General features: G+C 43.0%; 1 protein-coding gene across 3 annotated transcripts in view; it reads right to left on the reverse strand.

Moving 5' to 3' along the window:
- CHD8 (chromodomain helicase DNA binding protein 8) overlaps positions 1-5,536 on the reverse strand; it is a 50,640-nt gene extending 45,104 nt beyond the window's left edge. For 2 of the 3 annotated variants that reach the window (XM_072150027.1, XM_072149991.1), the window contains exon 1: positions 5,389-5,536. The gene's annotated coding sequence lies outside the window, so the exon portion shown is untranslated. Of the gene's footprint in view, positions 1-5,349 lie in introns of all 3 variants that reach the window. The other variant, XM_072150010.1, reaches the window with a different exon arrangement.
- Between the last annotated feature and the right edge of the window lie 464 nt (positions 5,537-6,000).

The raw sequence follows: 6,000 nt of genomic DNA on the forward strand, positions 1-6,000 counted from the left end.
TATTGTGTTTTAATACATTTTCAAAAATTAAACGAATGTGTACAAAAAAGAAAAAACATTTTTTGCCATCTTCTGACGCTAATAACTTTTTCATACTTTGGCGCACGGAAATGTGTGAGGGGTCATTTTTTGCGAAATGAGGCGACGTTTTCATTGCTACCATTTTGAGGTCTGTGCGACATTTTGATCATTTTTTATTTCATTTTTTATGTTATGTAAAAAGGTGTAAAAGTCGCATTTCGGACATTTGGGCGCCATTTCCCGCCTCGGAGGTCACCGCCGGCCGTAACCGTTTTTATATTTTGATAGATCGGGCATTTTGGGACGCGGCGATACCTAATATGTCTGTGATTTTTACTGTTTGTTATGTTTTATATCCGTTCTAGGGAAAGGGGGGTGATTTGAACTTTTAATATTTTATTAATTTTTTTTATTTTTTAAACTTTTTTTTTCTTTTTTTTTTTCACTATTTTTTAGACCATCTAGGGTACATTAACCCTAGATGATCAGATCGCTCCTACCATATACTGCAATACTACAGTATTGCAATATATGGCGTTTTTGCAGGTCTTACATTACAATGAGCCACTGGCTCATTGTAACGAACCTGCATAAACCATGTAGCCTCGTGTCAAGAGAAGACCCGAGGCTACCATGGTAACCGATCGCCGCCCCCCGATGACGTTCGGGGGCGTGGCGATCGAAAAAAAGATGGCGGCGCCCGCGCGCCGCCGTCTTTTAAACGCCGCCCGCGACTTTGCGGGCGGCGTTTAGAGGGTTAATAGCTGCGATCGGTGCAAGCACCGACCGCGGTTATTAGCGGTGGGGGTTTTGTGCAAAATGCAAAAACCCCCACCTCTGTATGAAGAGGACTCAGCCCGTGAGCCCTCTTCATACATCCCTTATACCTCTGCGCCGTAGAGCTACGGCGCAGAGCGTTAAGGGGTTAAAGTGACAGCGCTACCTGGGACTACTGGAGGAGTGGGAAGGTGTGGACAGATCTGGATTATCATTGTAGCTCCTGCTCCGGCCCTGACAAAGTTTATGGGACCCTGGAGGGAAGCTACAATGAATGAAACCAATGATCTTATATTTTCTACTTTATTGGTGTCCTCAGTGTTGATATGAATGAAAACTGTGACAGAGCAGGGAGTTTAAATCACTAATTAAATTTCTGTGTTGGCACTTTGCAATATTGGGTGGGTCTTGTTTGTAGTTTGGGCACTCAGTCTCTAAAAGGTTTGCCTTCACTGGCATAGGGAACAACAATCTGACTGCTAAACCCTACTCAGTGGGAGGGGCTTGGCCAAAACGCGTGTGTTTCCAGTGAAATGCATGCTTTTTGGCTAAACCCATCCCACTTGCATTTTGGAAGTGTTATAAAAGAAATGCCACGGGGAAACGCAGCCGTAGGGTGCCCTCACATGTTCAAATGCAGTTTTTGATGTCCAAACCAGGATTGGAATGAAAAAAAGCATAGCAGCAGCTTCTCTTAATGAAATGTTCTCAACCATTATGACCCATACCTGGTTTTAGCTTCAAAAACTGCATCTGAAGAACTGAATGTGTAAACACACCCTAACTGATGGAGCAGCAGGTTGACCATGTAAGATGGTCAGTTGGTGTGCTATGACAGCCAGGAACCATGTACAGGCGGTCTCCTACTTAAGAACACTCAACTTACATACGACCCCTAGTTACAAACGGACCTCTGGATATTGGTAATTTATTGCACTTTAGTCCTAGGCTACATTGATCAGCTATAACAGTTATCAAATATGTCTGTAATGAAGCTTTATTGTTAATCTTGATTCTTATGACAACCCAACAGTTTTAAAATCCAATTTTCACAGAGACCAAAAAAGTTCCAACTTACATACAAATTCAACTTAAGAACAAACCTACAGACCCTATCTTGTATGTAACCCGGGGATTGCCTGTAGTATTAGAGTAAATTGTATGAGCGATCAGACCCCCTTGGCTCCGAGTACTGAGAAAATTGTAAAAATAAAAAAAAAGTCAGCAAAATTCATTAAGCAAAAATATAACAGAAACATGTTAGGTATCACGGTGTCCCGAAATGCCTTTTTTTTTTTATAAAAACAGTTTAATTTTTTAATAGGCTCCTATCTGTCATGACCGCCACCGTCAGCTGAGAGGCAGATACCGGCAGCTGACAGCTGTACAAAGGTATCTGAAATTGTGCAGATTTTATGCACAGATTTTGTAGCAGAAACCCAAACTGTAATTTAGCATTAACCCCTAGGCACTCCAGGATGTACTATAATGCCCTGGGGCTGTGGGATGAGCTCTCTCCATACACAGTGGGTGTCAGCTGTATAATACAGCTGACACCCGCTTGTTACTACCACGGTCGACACCTAAGGGTATATTGCAGCAAAGACTTACCGGTAACAACCGCAAATGGTGCTAGCACCGATTGCTTGTGTTATCCAGTCGATCACAGCTTTGCCGGCAGCTTCAAAAAGTGTCAATCATCGCTCCTCATTGCCATGCCACGATCAGTTGCCATGGCAGCCTACAGTCTCATTGAGACTGGTAAGTTTGCCTTGTGTAATAATCTCCAATAACCAGCAGATGGCAGGCCATTAGAGATCAGCAGTAAAATTGTTATATACTGCAATACAGTACTATTTCAATGACACCCTGCAGGGTCAAAGTACCCAGGAGGTTCTGAAATATGGTCAAGTGACTTTTATTGTGAATCCTTACGAATTTATGCATGCATGTTTGGTTTTTTTGTGTTTTTTTTTTTTTACAGTCTATGGGAATGAAAATCCTCATCATGAAAAGGTGTAAAATGCACAGTGTGAGCCCTCTCCATAAACCACTTCATGAAAAATGTTTACATTGGCGAGTTATGAAAGGGTTAATGTTTAAAAGTAGCCAGTATTGTGTAGGACACTTCAGACATACATTTCCCATTTCTCAGCTTCCTGTTATTTGAGAGAAAATTTGGTGTATTTATATAAATTTTTATAAGTGTCTCAATGATCTGGGGTAGGCCCATACCAGCAGGCACACCGGTTCCCTTCTTTCTATACAATGCAGTGCCAACCAATACCAAAATGGTACTAGCAGAGATTGAACTCTCTCCAGTCCGCAGGGATGGTAATTTGCATAAAGATAAAAACATAAATAGTAACACACAGCACTATGATACATCACAATAGTGCATGCAATATTATGTAAACAAATCACAACAATCTTATATAATTAGGTATGATCACAATTTTCTATAATGGAGCTGTGGCGTCTTCTGGCCACCGATGTGAGGGTCCCCCTGTTGGTTATGTGGATGCAACCTAATAAAAGAAATGGCCAGGTTTGATGACACTCTGCTACCAATCACGAGTAGTAGAGGTGGAATTTGTTTTCAATCACTTTATTACATTTTGATGATATGAAGTCATTTAAGACAAATTCCACCTCTACTACTCGTGATTGGTTGCAGCGCAACATCAATCCTGGCCATCTTTTTCATTACCTTGCTTTCTCTTAAAACGGCAGAATGCTGGCTAATGAATGGGAAGCCTAAAGAGCGTTTGAAGTGCCCTACACAATGCAGTCATCATTTGTGGGGTATTGGTACTTATTTTACACTCTTTAATGGATCCATTAAATATGTTATATGTTGGCTTAGTGGGAGTTTATTATCTCCAAACTTCCCCAAAAGTAAAATCTTATATGTATAAGACGTTCACAGTTCCTCATGAAGTACACACTATGAGTGATCTGATTGGGACATGCTCTACTCTTTATCGGATCAGTTGCATGGTCAATAAGCAGCGTGGGAACTGACCTATTACTTAATGATGCACACTGTACTTTTAGTGCAAATCTCTGTTAAACGCTACAAACATAACCTATGTGTTGCTGTGCTGGCCACGATTGTGGGTGTCCTGGGTGGGGGGTGTTTGGACTGTAAATAAAAATAAACCATTGGTTGCTTCCTCCAATGCTTCCGGTATCCCAGTGTCAGTCGTTGCTTTCCTCCTGTTTGTTTACATGCCTACCTGTCCCTTGTACCAGCGCCTGTTACAGCTCTGGTATAGTGGACGGGTGGGCATGCAAGGCAGACAGAATACGGTGAGGAAGAGGTAAACAAACCGAAGCAAAGCACCAAGGTAAATATGGCATGGAACACCGGGAGCACCAGAGGAGATACCGGTTTATTTTTCTTTGTACAATACAATTTGATGGGATAGGACATACTTAATAATTTGCAGCCAGAGCACTTGGCTCCCACACGGACCGTGGAAACCACAGCCTTGCGTATGAGCCTATAGAAATACAGGCAGTCCCCGGGTTACGTACAAGATGGGTTTGTACTTAAATTGAATTTGTATGCAAGTCGGAACTGTATATTTTATAATTGTAGTTCCAGACAAAAAAAAATTTTGTCCCTGTGACAATTAGAGTGGTGACACACATGGCGTTTCTAGGCTGTTTTTGAACCGTTTTTAGTTTGTGCGTTTACAGATAATAAAAAACGCATGCGGTTTTGACCAGTTTGAATTAAGATAATTGGTCAAACCTGTCAAAAACGCATGCATTTAACGCATGCGTTTTTTACAATCTGAAAACGCACTAACTAAAAATCGGCCCAAAAACAGCCTAAAAGCGTCATGTGTATCACCACCCTTAGATTTTGGAAATTCTTTGCTGTAAGGGGACCAAGGATTATCAATAACGCTTCATTACAGACCCCCTGTAGCTGATCATTGCAGCCTTGGACTAGAGTAATATCCAGAGAGCTTCACCAGAGGGGGTCACATGGACTTGTGCTAGCAGTGGCTGTGATAACAATGGCTGTGTAACCCAAGACTTCCATCGCTTTGATATTTTACATCGGCAATGGAAAGCTTGAAGCAACAATTGATACGCTGCTATTACACATTGCTGCAGGATAGTCACTAGTACAGTCCCCATAGACTTCTACTCATTCAGACCCCTCATCTTGTGACTGCTGGGGATTCCATATTACAACCCATTTTATAGTGGAAATCTCCCAAGCCGTCCCCTGTGGACTGCTGTATGTATAGGACTGGACTGCACAGGGATGTCTCAGAGGCCTCCAGGGGAGCGCTATATACAATGCGCCCATTAAGCGGCTGTGGTAACAATGTTACACTGATGCCATTAGTTGTGATACTTTGTACGACACAACAATAAACACAGGGTTCCCATGGTGCCAGCGCCACCCGCAGGTCCTCCTCTGACTACACGTGAGCGCCTCCTAACCGATCCGTGCCGCTATGTCAGGGGGCTATATATGTATATGTACGTGTAACGTATTGGAGGTTTACCCCCTCCCCCACCTCTCACCTGTGACCCCACTTTGTGACGTCAACGCCCCCGTCTCACCTGTGACGTCACACTGTCCGGGTCTCGGCCGCTGTTGACCCTTTATGAGCTGGTCCCGGCTGTGCCGAGCATGGACGCGCCGCGCGATGCAACTCAGCCTCGTACAGCTACGCACTACGTCACGGCGGCCTAGGACAATGGTAGAAGGATCTATGCCGTAAAGCCCACCCCTGCTCTTTTACCATTGGTTAAAAACACTGTCAATCAGGCAAATGTGGTGACGTCATGCAATGAGCGTAGGTTGTGCTTATCAGGAAGTACCTACGGAAGAGGGCAGAGGGTCCTTTATTTAGGCTGTTTAGCTAATGCCTGTTTAAAAATCTATGAAACGCCGTATGAATGAATGCTGAGAAGTCAGGAAAGGGTTACTATTCATTCAACAACTTCCTATTAGGTGACGGAGAGCGTGTCCTGTTATTCTCATCTTATTTAGTACATAAAACGAAAACTGAATATTTCTGAGAACGGTGAGGACTAGAGTCCGAGCGGCGGCTTGCTACTTGTTACAGCAATAAACCTTGAGCTCTTGAAGTGTTTTATAGTCCATGAATGTGAATGAGACCGTTTCTGTTCACAGACATCAAACAGAGATAGCAACAGGGGGAATTAAGC

This window comes from Engystomops pustulosus, chromosome 1 (assembly GCF_040894005.1).
Source record: "Engystomops pustulosus chromosome 1, aEngPut4.maternal, whole genome shotgun sequence".
In the NCBI taxonomy this organism is placed as follows: domain Eukaryota; kingdom Metazoa; phylum Chordata; class Amphibia; order Anura; family Leptodactylidae; genus Engystomops; species Engystomops pustulosus.